Consider the following 16,391-nt stretch of genomic DNA (forward strand, 5'->3'; position numbering starts at 1 on the left):
GCATCAGATGTGTGTCCTTCACTGAGTTTGAGGGGAATTTGTTCCAAGTACTCTGTGAGTGTCTTGTAGAGACTCTTCAGGTCTGTGTGCATGAGGGTGTGAATGTGCTATGGCAAATATACAAGGAATTCTGCTCTCCTACATTCTTAAGTACTTCAGATTTGTTAGGTTAGGGTCATGAGGTATATTAAATTCTGTATTAATCTTCAGATAAAATGTTTAACTTAACCTATCATTTAAGTGCTGTTAAAGTTGTAGGCCTAAACTGTTGGCCAAGTCTGGGGCACAGTTTAGCAGAGGGGTGTACCCCGAAACTTGTGACACACTGGGACAGTCTTCCTTACCCTGTTTATCCTTCCCCCTTCCTGTCCTGGGTTGAAGTATATTCTATTACCGTCTTCATCAACTGTTGAAACCAGGTGAGGCAGTGCTCCCTGCCTCCTCCACTCTGGCTTATCTTCCGTTAATGGGCCCATCAGCGCCTTTGCCACACGACTCACAGATAACCCCCTCCTGGACTATCTCCTGTTAATGGGCCCATCAGGCCTTATCACATGACTCACCATCCCATTGTGAGATGCTCCGCCCAGAGGGAGGAACCAAGCATTCCAGCCTGGATATAAGCTGAGACTCTGAACACCAGAGGGGCGTTTACCCACTGGATTCCCAGAGGTCCCGAGCTACCAGACCTTTCTACAGGATCACTGCTTCAGGAAGACCACCTCATCTGGACTGCTTCCATCACTCCGCTCAGGTTGTATTCTGACTCTGTCAGTGGTCTTTTGTATTATTGCATCTATTTTATTTTACTTTCTTTCCTTTTTTCCTATTAAATTGTATCTCTGACTTGGAGCCTCTCATTTGTTGTGCTTTCAAACCACTACACTTTCCTATCGTTATCCCCAGCCTCCACAGAGATAAGTTTTGGGTTGATTTTGGATTTTGATTGACTGGTTTTGGGTTTTAGTTTGCTCCTTCTTTGTGTGTTTTAACCAGAGCAGTAGTCATAAATAATAGAGGGAACCTTGCAAATTAGCTACATCATACTTTCTGTTTTATATTAAACCTGCTTTTGCCTATGCCTTTGCTGTGATTCTTTAAGTGACCTTATAACATTCATTTGCCATAGAACATTAAGAAAAATAAACACATGCGTCCATGAATCAATACATTGGCACAGCATTAGGTTTCTGTTGCTGCCAACACAGGCTTAAGCAGCACCATCTTGTGACAACAGGTATGAAACTCTCTGTAGGGTCACACACCTGGGTGTTAACGCTGCACTTGCCAAATGGGGAACTCAGCTTCTGGCCATTGCCACTGATCTTGACCCAAATCATTCTCTTGCCAGCTACTTCAGCCTCACTCTGTTTCACTGGCGCTTAATTGAAATGCAGACAGCTAATCCAGGTATCAATCAGCTCCCAGAGCACCCAACAAGGGAGCTGCTGGGAACTGGGCTTAATGTCTGGTCGTTTTAGTTTGTTTTGGAAGCTCTACTTCTGTCATTATAGGTGTCCTGCTGGTATATTAAGTCTTACCTGGTGTAGTAACTCTTATCATTGTTAGAATCACACCAGGAGTGAGATTAATCTGTCTTTCTTGCTGAGGCTGAAGAGAAATGCAGAAGAAAACCAAGTTGTATGTGTCATCAGTGAGGCAATGCATGGGGTTTTTGAGGTATATGGACAGATGTCAGTTTAGATGCTGAGCTATAGGTAGAAAAACTGTTAGGTAGTATTAATAGACTTAATAGACTCCTCACCTATTAAAAGAGAGAGTGCACACGCTCTCCTGCACGTCAGTCCATCTTGGAGTATGCCATCAACTCTCCATGAATAATAAATAATAGTGATAATAGCAAACAATGCAAGAAAATCATGTGATAGAAAGGAGGCTGTGGCTGGTGGCAGAGCAAAGGACAGAGATCTGTGGGCTAAATGTCACCTCTGACAAGTTAATGAATCTGTGTAGTTTCAATCTCAAATGCCTGATGTAGTTTCATGGGATTTCATGGGAAAAATGCATTTGCAGTTTCTTGGGATTTCTACTCCTTTCAAATTAAGCCAACCCTCATGCTTTATAGGCTTTTTGGTCCGACACCAGCATCTAAATAGATGAACATAATGATGATTGCTGCCACACTTGCTGTTACCAATAATTTTTCAAAAGGTCATGTTTTCTGTCACTGCTTTAAAGGAGGCTGTGAGGCTTGGTGCAAATGCTCAAACATGAACATGGAGTGCTAAACATAGGCATGTAGTGTTAAACCTTAACACGTGGGGTGTCCTAGGGTACTTGTTGGTTCAGAAAGACACAGGTCCTGTTGTAGCTCTTGTGTCACATCTGCAGGCCTCCTCTGGGTGGTTTGTCTAAGCAAAGGTATCTTAAGTGTGCCCACCCCACCTGGGTGCTCTTCCTTGGCTTTGGGATTGCGGAGATTCCCCTGCTCTGACACAGTTTCTGGGTTTTCATTGTTATGTCTCCTTGTGTGGGATGAACAGAGGAGTGCTTCCTCACCTCATGGCGGTCCTGGAGGAACGAGCACACTCAGAACCTCACAAACTTGCTCAGGTATGATAGGTGGTACACTTCCAATAGCTGAGACAGTTATTTCACAATATTATTTCAACTTCGTGGCATGTTTTTTGGTGGTGCTAGGGACGGACACAGATCCTCTTCCAAGGAGCTCACAATCTGTGAAAACAAATGACGGATGGAAAGCATACCAAAAAGTGACAAGGTGAATGAAGTACCTTAGTAAATACTCTTTTCTATGCTATTTATTCAAGTAATTTATTCAGATTTTTCCATTGATTCTTTTATCTTCTGTACCATGCTTAGTGTTTTATAGCTGTTTATTAGCTGTCCTTGCAGTACTACACTGAGGCTGATCACCTCAAAGTTCAGAACTTGAAAACTGGCAGAGGTTAAATCTTCTCAGTCTCACAGTAAGACAATGAGAGATTTCCAGCAAGGTTAAAAGATAGGCTCCAACTATGCACACCTTTTTTGCAGTAATTGTTTCTATTTATAATGTGCTTTTACTTTCTTAAGAAGTGTATAATTCAAGCAACTTAACATCATATGTGTTTGCTTTACAGATCAGAGTTATAAAATCAAACTCTGATCTTGCCCCGCCACAGATGCCCAGGAACACACCACACCCTGTGAGCTTCGGTGACCATTACATCAAATTTTGCCTACTTCTTCTCTTCAGCATCCCATGAGGATGATCCCTTCTCTTCAGCTGCTCCAGAGTGGGATGCTGGCTGCTGCTTAAAATAAACCCTTTTCAGAGCATTATCTTGACCTGGGGTAATTTTCTAATTTTTTGCAGCCGAAATTCTGTATCCCTTCCTGCATACTGCATATACCTGGTGCAAAGTCCACACTGTTCCTGGACAGAACACCACTTACACGTGCCACATACCACCACTTTCCCCATTCCTCCACCCTTCACCCCACTCCCTATTAGCTATTTCTTAGGTAGCTATTCCTTACCCTTGCCATGGACAGGGAAATTCCTGGTCCTACCTGCCATTGTGCCTTCTCACAGCACAGCCAACATCTGAGCTAAAAAAACACCCTAAGTAATTTAAGGCAATTTGGGTCATAACATGTTCAGAGTATTGGATTCTTTGGTTTATGCAGAAGGACTGCTGATGGCTCACAGACGTTTAGTACAAAATTCCCAGTTCTCCATCTGGAATTTCTAACACAACCCTGTTCCACCTGTGCAACCTTTCTGCTCTGGTCTCTTTATTCAGGCAGCCTTATCCTGTTTAGAGAAACCCTGAAAGTAGGATACGTACAAGAAGGGCGTCAAACTGTTTGAGTGTGTCCAGAGGAGGACCACTATGAAGGTGAAAAATCTCGAGGGCCGCATTTACAGGGAAGGGCTGAGGTAAACTTGCTTGTTCAGCCTGGAAAAGAGCAGGTGAGGGGTAAGCCTATTGCTTCCTCATGGGGGCCAGCAGCTGGGGAGGGTCAGGTTGACATTAGGAAAAGGCTCTTCACTGAGTGTAGTGGGGCACTGTAATGACTTAAAGAGCACAATCACCTGTCTCAAACACTGCTACTACGGAAGGACTTTGCTGTGAGATGAGCACAGGTGGGAGCAACAGCATGGCTCTAACTCCAAGCCTGGTGTAATTGAGATGTGGCTAGGACATCCTGGGTAATGGATGCAGACAAAAATTGCCTCTGTGGCAAACTGTGTAAAGAAGCAACTGCTCATAAGGTCAAAGATCCCTTCAAGTTATGGAACAGATTGCACCTGTGACCACTGACGCCCCCACCGCCAAATATGCCTACATGGATACCCAAAACCTGGTCTGTAAATTAGGCCACTGTGGAGGGAACTTGACATAAGATAAAGGTGTTACTGTTGTCTCAGTGTTATCTCAGGCCTAGGGATAGGTAAACAAATCTGGGAGAGAAGAACGTGTCACTAATAATGGACATAAAGAATGCAGCCTAAAGGAAAGCAAACTCAGCAACCATGCTGATACCAGCTCTGAATGGGTAAAAGGTAATTCTGGCAGGGAGAGATTGTGACTACAAGTCAGAACCCACCAACTTGAAAGGAGAGAAGGACTGAGCATGGGACTAATTAGTGTGAGAAGGAAGGGAAACATTTAACCAATAGAATAAGAGAACTGTGTAACTAGTTGTGAGAGACTGGAATATTAATGCTTAATTACTCAAACAATCTGCCATTTACAGTCACTGCCCAGTTCAGAGGAGGTGCACACCCATCACACAAGGCAACAGCTGAGTGTTGAACAAGATAAGGGAAGAGACTGATAAGAGGCAAATCCTGTGAGATGGAATCGTGCTTTTCATCATGCCAGTGTCCATACACAAGTGGCTCAGCTGTGAAGACTCCCCTCTGAGGAAGCACCAGGACATTCACAGTGGGTCTGATGGTGTTCATCTCTGCTGATTTGCCATAATTGACACAACTGATACTACACCCATGTAAGAGGCAGCTGTAAAGTTTCAGAAACTGTCATAAAACATCAAATATTTCCAAAGCATCCCTTGATCCACAACATTCCATTGTAAAACTCACCACCCCAGGGGACGTACTTGGGCATTCTCACCAAGCCTGAGCCTATAGTAACCCACTAGATATTTTTGTTTCAGAGCCTTTCCCCATCCCATATGGATCAAGATTGCAACCATCACTTTGACAAGACTGTAACCAACATGTGAACAAATGGATGTAAAAATCGCAAGAATCAAATCTTGCCATAGAATCCACAGGTGGTGATCATGTGGCTGTCTACACTTATCCTTTCTTTCTCTTTCTTTCCTTTACCTTATACATTTTCTTAAGTGTTATTTTTATACTTTTATATTGCAGCATTTCTAACCAAAATGGCTACATTTTAAAAATTGCCAAGGACCTTATTTTAGTTTAATGGTCGGAAGTTTGCAAGTAAAAGTTTGTTATTGATCCTCCAGAGACCTTTGTTTGTTTCTCCTGCACACTGCCCAGGGTGCACCAAACAAGACTCCCCTAAACCTGCCAAGCAGACTGAGGCACTGATTAATTAATTAATTTCGTTGTTTGCTAGAATGTATAAGTGGTGAAAAGTTTTGAACAACTCCCACCACTGAGAAGCCCTGGGTGATTAAGTACCAACAGAATGCCACTGGATCCTTGAGTGGTGACTATGTTCTCCTTCATCTGACTGTCTATCTCTCTCTTCTCTTTTCCATTTCTTTCTCTCTCTCCACCTTATTTTACTGTTCAATGAAATCCATATTGTTGACTTTGGCATATGATCAGATTTCTACCTTAATTCAGGCAGAGGCATCTTTCAGTAATCAGATCATATCAGGCACTGGAACAGACTCCCCAGTGAAGTGGTCATGGCATTGACCTGGTGGAGTTCATCAAGTGTCTGGATGATGCTCTTAGTCATAGGGTTAATTTTAGGTAGTTTTGAAGGGAGCAAGGAGCTGGACTTGGTAATCCTTATGTGTCCCTTCCAGTTTGAGGTATTTTATGAGTCCCAGCACAGCATGTTCTCCCAATGGACAGAAACACTGAGGGCACAACTTGGGTAATTTATACCATGGCTGGTTTCTCCACATTCACAGCAAAAAGAGGAGAAATCTGGATAATCTGCATGACACTGCTATTTTCCCCACCTTGCAGTAGTTTTGTGGCAAGAAACTTTCTAAAGCTGTACAATATTTCAGGTTTATTTACAGCGAGGTCTGTACTGATTAGTATAGACATTTCAATTCAATCAACTGGAGTGCTAAAACTGTACTTGAAAAAAATACCTTTTGCTTAACTTTAATAGCATTTTTGTTTGGGAAAAATCAATGCCAAACAAAGAAACTGTCATTGTCAGCCTTATCTAAATTTGTTTGTTCATGCTGTAACATATATTTGAAAAGCACTTTCAAGTTTTAGAAGGAGAGTTAAGGTTAAATATCAGCAACAAGGGGCAAATGCAGCTGGTTACTTCTTAGATGGTTAACAACATTATGTGGATATCATGCTCTTCCAAAGTCATTACTGCAGTTTTGTCTTTAAATCACCATGGAGAATTTGTGATAAGTTTAACAAAAAATGTCACTGAAAACAAAAAAAGAGAAATTACAATTCTGAATGTGATGATGGAAGCATTTGCAGACTGGTATTGTTTGTCCAAATCAATAGAAGAGTGACTGATTGATGACTAATTTCTGCTGACTTTATTTCTTACTAAATTCGTCACAGCCAAGGTTGCAGCTAGGAAAAAAATGAACAAACAAAACACAAAAAACCAACATACTGAAATGGAAGAAAATTAGCAGACAGCAGCCTCAGAGAGAATGGTAGGGGGACCACTGGAAATTTCAAAACATCAGTCTTTTGCTGTAGTGGTTACCTTGCCAGAGTGGCAGATATGTTCTTGCTTTCTATGGACCCAATGAGGACACAGAAGGCAAAGTGAAACTAGATGCTTAATGTGTCTAGTGCCTTTGTCATTGCCTCTTCTCATAACATGAAGGAAATGCTGTATGAATCTTTGATTCATACTTGATTTCAGATCCATTTTTACCCTAAGAACTTTGCACATTTCCATAATCCACAGCAAACCAGTCCTGAATAATGAGAGTTGAAAGCAGGTCTCTATGGAGTGATAAGTCTTTTTCATCCCTCTCTCTCTAAAAATGGCTTCCCATGCAGAGGGGTGGAGGAATTCAGCAGAACTCCCTCTAAACTACTGCCCATCCTTCTCCTCGGGCTTAGTATCATTTTGTGCGTCCCTGAAGTGATTCCTGCTCCTACAGGCACACCATGGAAGGTCACACGTGGTGCTTTGCAATGGGAATACTCACAGAAAGCAGAGTATTCATGGCCAGTAGTGGGTGCCCTGCAGATCTCTCTGCTAAGCCTTTTCCAGACTGCCTATCTCCAATGCTTAAATGCCCCTCACTACAACTTGCTCTCTCACTGTGCTTAACTTTTAACCACTTTTCTACACTCCATGACCTGCCCACCTGGCCACCAGCCTGGCAGCACTCCTGGTCACCAACCGTTTGGTGACTGCAAGTCAGCAGCAACAGCATGACTTCATATGCCTGCTTCCATTTCTGGCATCATGTTAAGCCCACCTGAAACCTTAGCTTCATGTTATGCCTCTGATCCTCGGAAAGAATTTAAGCACCATTACTTCTGCTTTTCCTCCCATTAATAACCTGTTTTTTCTAATCAGTTTAGGATGAAGCATTATTTGCTTTATGCATTAATAGGTTTAAAAATCTATTATCATAGTAAGAAACTTAAATCTAGTGATTAAGGCAAATAAATTCCTTCGGTAATTGCTTTTAATCTCACCAAGTCAAATGATTACACAGCTATCATGGGAAGGTATTTGCTAGGTAGTGTGGATTTGCTTCAGAAAGAAATCCCATTTTTCATTAATGCTCTGACAACTCCTCAGTCTACTCACATAATTTGCAATGCTCTAAATGTACCTTACCATCACTCCCTGTATCTACTTAGCCACCTGAACTCTTGCAAAAGTTCTTTCTCCATAGACAGTATGGAACAAACTTGTCCCTTGCTTCCTCCCTAGTCTTTTGGTTCTGTACATATGTACTTGTATAAGTTCATGTGGGGCTGTAGTCTTTTTGAGGTCATAGGATTTCCCTATTGATGAATATAAAGCTATACAAGAGTGTCATTCTTTGCAGACTGAGGGAGTTAAAATCTGACCTGCAAAAGGTTCAGGTGGCTATTAGTTGAAGAACCTTACATTGCAATACATGTGATGCAGTGGTTTTCATCTCCTCTGCCACTTAATTTTTTACTGTGATGTCTGCCACCCCCCTTATTCCTTTGTATGTTTCTAGTCACTTTCTAATGGATAGTCATCCGTTTTCCTGTTTCCTAAGTTGCATACTCAAAAAGATTAACATTTTTGCTTTTATGTTTCCTTGTAATGCTCCTTTACTATTTTCCCCTTTCATGTTTCTGGAGGAATAGAGGCAGTTAATCCTCTTTACATTGATTGCCTCAGATTCTCTCATGTTTTTCTGTCTAAATTTTTTCTTTTAGTCAATTCCATTCATTATTTTCTTCAGTGATCAAGACATTTTTTCTAAAGAACAAGCATTCTCATTACCAGCCAATTTTCTCCTTATTACATTTCCACTGAATGTAATGAAGTCATAGCTGCTCCTCCCTATGAGACTTCATTCTTACAGTCCCAACCCTCATAGTGAAATCCAGAATGTTTGGAAATATCATCCTGCAGTTCCTTCCTCCTTTTGTTCTTCCTCCCCTCCCGCCCTCCCTGCCCACAACTTAATGATATTTAATAATGTAGATTTTTAGTGCTTTTACCAACTGCAGTAGGCACTGGGTTAGGATGTCTTTAATTTTAATAATTCAACGGAGAAACTGAGGTCAAACCAAACAGGGTTCACTTTCAGTTGTACTCTCACTTTCAAAGGAATCCAGTCATACCAGGCAGAATCCTGAAAGCAAACCCAAACACCACAGTACAGCCCTGCCCACTGACTGCCTGCAAAATATCCCTGTGCTATTAAAAACACCTGTGACCAAACAGGGCAGATCTCTGGCTGAAAGAGGACAGCTCTGGGAGTCCGGGGTAATGTTGTCATACTGTTTATTTGTGTGTGATAGAACAAGCATCTATAACCCTAAGAAGCTTAATATCTTTGAAGAGTCAAAAGCGTATATAATAATTTTTTTGTCACTACCTATTTTTATTTATTTCTAATTTTAAAAGGGTGACATTCATACGTTGATGGTGTCTTGACACTATAATGAGTTGCTTTGGCGTTATATATCTTTATAATTATCCAAAATAAGTTTCCTTATGAGTTGTAAACTGACAGATTCTTTTGGTTTCTGAAGTTGTAGTGCAGTATCATCCAAGTACTTTAAGAATATTTCATAAGAGAATATTGTTCTAAAAAGAAAAAAGTACATCCCCAACCAGACTGAAAAGCAGAGACTACACTTGCAGGACAATAACTGCATTTCTTCAAACTGAAAGTACTTAGCCATTGTCAAAAGAGATTTGCTCCAAGTCACACAGATATGGTTCATTATAATCATGTCTTTTTAAAAGTCTAACTCTGTAAGAACAGGAATATAGCTGTATACTGGCATTTTAGATACTACTTTTGAATGAGACTTTCCGGTGCTATCAAGGCAAATTTCAGAAAAATAATTCAGAGGAGTGTAGCAGTAGCACTCATTTTTTCTAATATCAACCACAATATCAGAATATGTTGTTTTTTAAACTTCCAGTGGTTTACAGAGTTACAGTGCTGTCTAATAAACAACAGAAAGATGTACAAAAGAGAATTCTGAAAGAGGATTTTGAAAGTTCTTTACATAAAACAAAGAAAGGAAGGCATAAGTAAGTTGCAGCAAATAAGTAACTTTAAATATATGTGTTTAAAATTGTTTCACTAAGTTTGTTGAATAGCACGTGGTTAAAATTTTCCTTCCTGTACATTATATTCCAGAAGAAAGCTTCTGATTTAACTAATGTGTTATGGACTAAATGCCTCTATTGTTTGGTTCCTTAGGATTCAAATATAAAAGACATATCCTTACTGAAAGCAAAACTGATTTATCGGTAGGGTACAAAATAGAGAGATTCTCAATGCTGTTTGCTCTCAGTTTGCTCTTTTTGTTCTCTATCCTATTTTTAGGAGTTTAAACGTGAGATTGTAAAAGCTGTGGTTAATACTGACTTTACCAGATAGGGTGTGTTCAATAAAAACTAGCATGGTCTTATTTTTCTTACTGATCTGAAAAGCTGGCATATTTTATTATTTTGTTGAACATACCACATCTTGCAGTCACGCGTGCTATGTTGGAATGAGTGTATAATGGCCTCTGGATGAACACTGTGCTCTCTAAAACTTTAGGTCAACAAACCACTAAAAATTTTCTTATTATCTAACCATACTAAATTCTACATGGTTTGAGACAACTGGTGATAATCCTGCAAGACTTGTAGATTCTTCTACTTGTGTTGACAGATTGTTCTTCATCCTCAACTCTGTCATCCCAGGACCTGTGGTCTTTTAATTTCAATCTGAACTTTTTAGTTCAGAAGTTCCTTTGTCCAGTAAAACTAATTTTTCAGAAATGGAAGGTTTTAGATTATCAATGCAAAGAGCCAAAAATTATATATCATTTTAGAGTATATATCATTTTGAATGCCATCAAACATACAATGAAAGTCAAGGAATTAGAGGGAGCAATGAATTTGCTATAGATTTTTGCTCTACAAAAATTGTCAGCTTGCTGGTTTATACTGCTTTCCTTTCTGTTAACACAGAAAGATAACAAAACAGAACAACTGTTTCAACATAGAGTTTATATTAATTCTATATTATTTCTTTCCCCTGTCAGATCATAGCATGGCTTTTCATAGCAATTCTATATAAAATGGGACAGATTTGCAGCATGGCTTCTTGGGAACATGTAGACCAGACAGCAGGGTTCCTCTTGTAGCCCATTTGCTGACAGTGGGACAACTGGGTCTGAGAGTTGACTCAGAAATGGAGCAGGGCAGCAAACCTTCAGAAAAATGTTAGACCTGGGGCAGCATCAATTTCACTCTCTGCCTGAACTTGCCTCTGAAGCATTTTGTGTGGAGCCATGTCATTATGGATCCATCTCTGTGGGAAAAACAACCAAAAACTGACCCAAAGAACTGCAGCTGTTGCTCTCTAAAGTTAGTGCTGCAGACTGTATACATAGTGGGGTAAAATGGGAAACATTTCTATTGCTATTTGGGAAAGAATGGCTGAGAACCTGTGGAATTGTTTTTTATGCATTAGTCCTTCACAGCAATCATCCAAGAATTCATTAAAAATATGAGAGAATTATTAGAAAGACAGACTAATCTCAGCAGAACTAATATCGATCTTTCAAGACAGTAAAATAGTAATTTAGTAATTTATTTTAAAGATGTAGGTAAGTTTTATTTCAGTGAGCTTTTTTTGTGCCATCATGTATATATTTTGAAATAGTGACAAAATATAAAATATTAATCATCCCTGTTTCTAAATCATCCATATTTGAGAGAAGAAACATACATTTACAGTCATGGGTAATTGTTTTTGAAACCTCCAAACTGTGGACAATGGATCAATGCCAGCAACAATTATTGACTCAAAAGCCTTTGACAAAATCTTTGTTAAGATTATATCCTGGAAACTAACTGCAAGCAGGATTAGAGGTGTATGACTGGCCTGGATCAGAAATTAGAGAGAATTCCTCATGTGAAATGCTGTAATCAGTTTTGACGTTCCTTTCTCAAAGTGATACTGTATTAGGAGTGTTGTCAGCAAACAGAAAAGATTTGTTGGCTTGGGCTAAAATAGAGAAATAGAAAAAGCAGTAACTATGTATACTTTTCACTCTAAACTATCATTTTACCTAATAAACGATAAGAAGAGATACAAACAGATTTAAAGGAAATACATTTAATTTAAGAAATGTGGGAGGGTACAAAGCATGGTTAATCCTGTGAAGTCAATTGTTGGAAAGATCTTCACCTTGACACAACACCTTTGCATTAGTACAAATACATACAGGGCATGCTATAACAATCACTAGAGATCAAGAATTAGAATTCTAACTAATTAGTAGAAGGATAATTTCTTAATTGTCAAAATTTTTACACTTCTGAAATTTGAAGTTTACTGTAAAGACATGGCACCGGAGCACATGAAACAGCAGTGTAGGCTAACAATTGTTGGGTTCAAAAGAGACTTACCAGACCAGCCCTAACTGAAGTCCATTCCAGTCCATTGGGAGAACAGTGGTGGCTTGACACCCATGTTATCCTTTGGTCATTTTCTCAATATATACGAGCCAACAATGTATTTGTTAAGTTCCTTTGCTGTGTCTTTCAGAACAGAAGATGGAAGATATGGGGACCTGACCCCTGCTGATAACTCCAGGTGAATGAGTCGAGACTGGCTTAAAAAAAAAAAAAGGAGATGGCAGCAGACACAGAAATGAAGCAGTAGCTTTTCAGACATGTGTGGTAAAAAAAATGACTATAAGCAGAGACCAGCCTGAGATCCATTCATGTCCTCCACAGCTCACCTCCTCCTGAATGAGATGCAGACTGACTATCCAACTGTCAATAATGGCATTTGGATTTGTAGAGTCACTTGTATTCCTGCAAGGACTGGGGAGCTTTATTGTAATGTGTTCTTCAGGCCTGGATTGTAAAAAAAGCTGTGCTTTTTAGCTGGTAATGTAACCCAGCCAGAGAAAAAGGAAAAAGGAGTAAGGCAGTTTGAAAAAAAACAAATGAAAAGTATACAGAAACAATAGCCTGCATATTTTAGTTTTAGTGAGAGCATCAATTTTCTCTGTAGAAGAATGCAGTTACACAAATTTTGTACTGAAATATGTTTGGTAAAACAAGAAATCATCATACAACTGGGTCATAAATATGATGTGATTCATAGGGGTCAAGACAGAGGTGGTGCCCAGGCCCTGGCTCCCTGTCAGCTGCCAGAGCAGTGGCTTTTGTCCTTGCCTTCTGGCAAACCAAAGCTGACCAGGCCACACAGGCCACTCTCTCCTCCTGTGCTGCATGGAGGCCAGAGGCAAGGCTGCCCAAGGCCTCCTGCTTGGCAAGCTCTCCTGCCCTACCATGGCACATGGCACCATGACTCATCCAAAAGTGGCAACGCACGAGCCACTGGGCCAGATGAGGATGATGGAGGTGGCATCCCAATCACTGCCTTCCCTTTGCAGCTTTTCTTCTGTCTGTGGCACTGCCTCCTTCCTGGTACTCAGTACCCACAGCTGGTCCAAGGCCAGGCATTCCTGTGGGCACAGGGTGGTGCCTTGGCTGCAGAGAGCAGTGAGGGGCAGATGGCCTCCCTGGCATCCCCTGGTGCAGAGCTCTGGTGCCTCCCCCTTCCATAAGAGCATAGACAATTTTGGGATGGGCTATCCTGAAAGAAGGGAGATGCCCTCTTGGACTGGGGCTTTCTTTCCTTTGCCCACTTTTCCTATGGCAATTGGAGCTTTCCTTAGCAGGCTCTTGCAGTGCTTTCTTCTCAAACATGTGGCTCTGCCACCTGCACAAACCCTTCTACGGTTTCTTGCTCTGTCTTTATGCAACCGGGGATCAGCTGGGCATGCCTGCCTCTTTCCCCCAGCCCCCATCAGCACTCCTTGTCAAAACTCTCCTGGATCCTAAGGCAGGCATCTGCTAATTGCTCCCAGTGACACAAACCAACACTCATTTCAGTTCCAAAGGTTCACTGATTGTACCTTGCTCCAGCAGCTCTGCCCAGAGAAACGCACCAAAGGCAACTTGAGTTGAAAAAGGAAATGTATTACAGCTTGTTCTACCATTGCTTCTTACATACAATTACAAGTTCTGTTACAAGCTTGCTGCATCATAGTCTCTGATGACTCCATGGCAAGTGACAAAGATCACTACCAGTTCACACCTGTCTCATCATTGACAGGTTACAAAACAGTGGATGTACAAAGAGTGACTAACATCCCTGGCCCTCTCTAAATACCCACCGAGCTGGAAAGAAATTGCCCAACACAAAGCAGGTTTACATAGACAATGATACAGACATAAAACTGGACGACATGTTGCACATTTACATAGGAATTGATACAGAGAGAAACATAATGATCTGCGTTGTGTAAATACATTGACTTCTGTAAAAATGGCTCTGCACAACGTGAACCTGTACAGAACTATACAATGACCAAAGTACCCAGCTACACCTCCATCCCCCTGTAGCTAAAGACATAGAACTGTTTATAGCTCTACTGCTGCATACATACTGAGGTAAAACTGGAGACAGACAGAGACATAACTATATATAGGCACAATGGTAACCCACAACATATTGGGGTAGGACAAGATACAGAGAGAACGAGGCCAGTCCACCTCCCCCCGCTCCCCCTTGATGGTTTGGTCCCGCACAGAGCAGCCCTTCTGGAAACGTCGAGCAGACGGAGATCTATGGGAAGCAAAGGGAGCACTGAGTCGCTTGCAGCGTGCCCTCAGCCCCGCCATAGCCTCAGCACACTCACAACCTCCCCAGTCCTTCCAAAGCCCCCTAGCCCATCAGTGCCCCCAGTGCTGCCATCCCCCCGAGCGTCCCCAGTGCCCTGAGCCCCGCCAGCCCTCTCAGCCTGTGCCTCTTCCCTGCCCACCCAGGCTCCGCTGCCATCGCCCTCAGCTCCCCCAGAGCCCTCAGCTCTGCCGTTTGCCCTCAGCCCCCGCCGCCTCACTGTCCTCTCAGTGCCGAAGTCACCAGCAGCGCTTCAGCAACAGCAGGGTGCCTTCACAGCGCTGTCCCCTGTGGCAGCCCCGGTGCCTCAGCCTGACCGGCCCTTCAGCGGCTCCCCGGTGCCTTGAGCCCCGCGGCCCCTGAGGGAGACGGTGCCTGGAGCCACCGGCACTTCCCGCCGCTCCCGTCAGGTCCGGTCACCCGAGCCCTGGCGCTCGGAGCGCTGTTCGGCCCGGCCTGGCTACCAGCCCGCACCCCAGCGCGGCCACAGGGGGTGGGGTGGCACGGCACACAAGGCAAGAAGGCACAGGGGCAGCAGAGTGGGGGAAGAGGGGAAAAAGCAGCAACTCCCTATCCCAAAAGCAAGACCCACTTCTTTAGCCCTTGAGCTAGAACTTTTGAAACAGAGGCCTCAACATTGAAACCTTATCTCAAAAGTGTAGCTCAAAAGACAGCTACACCGAGAAGTGGAGGGAGAGGCATTGCAGCTGTCCCATCTTCACAGCCTCTCCCTCGGCCACTTTCTCCCATGCAGAGGTACACTCCTCCTACAGAGGTACAGCACATGGCCGTGTTGGAAGCCAAGGGCTGCAGAGGAGCTCTTGTCAAGCCCTGGCCAGCAGCAGCCCTCGGCAGCCCTTGCCGGCACCTTGGGCCGACTTAGGGCAGCGTGGAGAGGAAGGCAGGCAGCAGAGCCTGGCACCTCCGTACCTGGGCTTCCTGGCCTGCCGCAGCCTCCTGCATTGTTGGCGTCTCCTGCTGTCCCTTTTCCTCCTCTTCCACTCAGGCTGGTGTTCTTTGTCTCTGGCCCAGGCCTCTTCTCACCATCGTTTCCTGCTGAGTTCCTCCACCTGGGGGTAGCCTGCAAGCCTTGACACAAGGTTGGATTAAATGGGCAAAGCCAGGAGGCACAAGCTAAGTCCCTTCATGTTGGAGCCAATGCAAGCACCTTTTACCTGCTTGACTCGGGAAGGCTCGTCAGGGCTTCAGCCTTATCCAGGGCCTCAGTGGAGCTCTCGCTCTTTTTGCTTGGAGGCAAATCTGGGGGTGCTTAAAGCAGACATTCTGGAGGTGTGTTGCGCTAGAATATTTCTGTGCTTTTAATTTTCCTCTTCCTTGTCCTAATTTTAATTTTTTTTAAAAATAATAATGTTTGGTGAGCTTTCTTTTATCATTCATGCTTGCTCATGTTTCTGTCTTTGTGACTTTTTTTCAGTGCACTGCATTGAATCCACTATTTGTCACCATTTGTGAAGCTTTTTTTGGTTTTTTTGCAGTTGTCAGCTACTTGTTAAAAATAGCTACATTATGCTGCTATTAAATATTCATTAAATTGAGTTGTGGCAGGCCATGAGAAACATCCAATTAAGCAGTTCACTTTCTACACAGAAGTCTACAAACAAGCAATCTTCTTCTTTTCAATAATGCATCACAGGCTACCTTTAGTATCTGTAAAATAATTGATAAGGCAAAAGTTATTTTTAAAATACATACTAGAAATAGAAAAGTAGATTAGAGGGGGTGATTTGCCTTGGGAATTTCTTCTGACTGTGGGAAAAGCAGAGCATGCTTTAATTTTTACATAGCCTGGAGGA

At 42.4% G+C, this 16,391-nt stretch overlaps 1 long non-coding RNA gene across 1 annotated transcript; it reads right to left on the bottom strand.

The window, feature by feature from the left end:
• Positions 1 to 13,853: 13,853 nt before the first annotated feature.
• On the bottom strand, positions 13,854 to 15,692 carry LOC136288943 (uncharacterized). Its single transcript, XR_010720656.1, has 2 exons — positions 15,508 to 15,692; positions 13,854 to 14,523 (listed from the first exon to the last, which is right to left on the bottom strand). It is a non-coding gene; the product is annotated as an uncharacterized lncRNA (long non-coding RNA).
• Positions 15,693 to 16,391: the final 699 nt, after the last annotated feature.

The sequence above is a fragment of the Chamaea fasciata genome, unplaced genomic scaffold, assembly GCF_029207755.1.
Source record: "Chamaea fasciata isolate MVZ Bird 193981 ecotype frontalis unplaced genomic scaffold, bChaFas1.0.hap1 SCAF_4, whole genome shotgun sequence".
Classification (NCBI taxonomy): domain Eukaryota; kingdom Metazoa; phylum Chordata; class Aves; order Passeriformes; family Sylviidae; genus Chamaea; species Chamaea fasciata.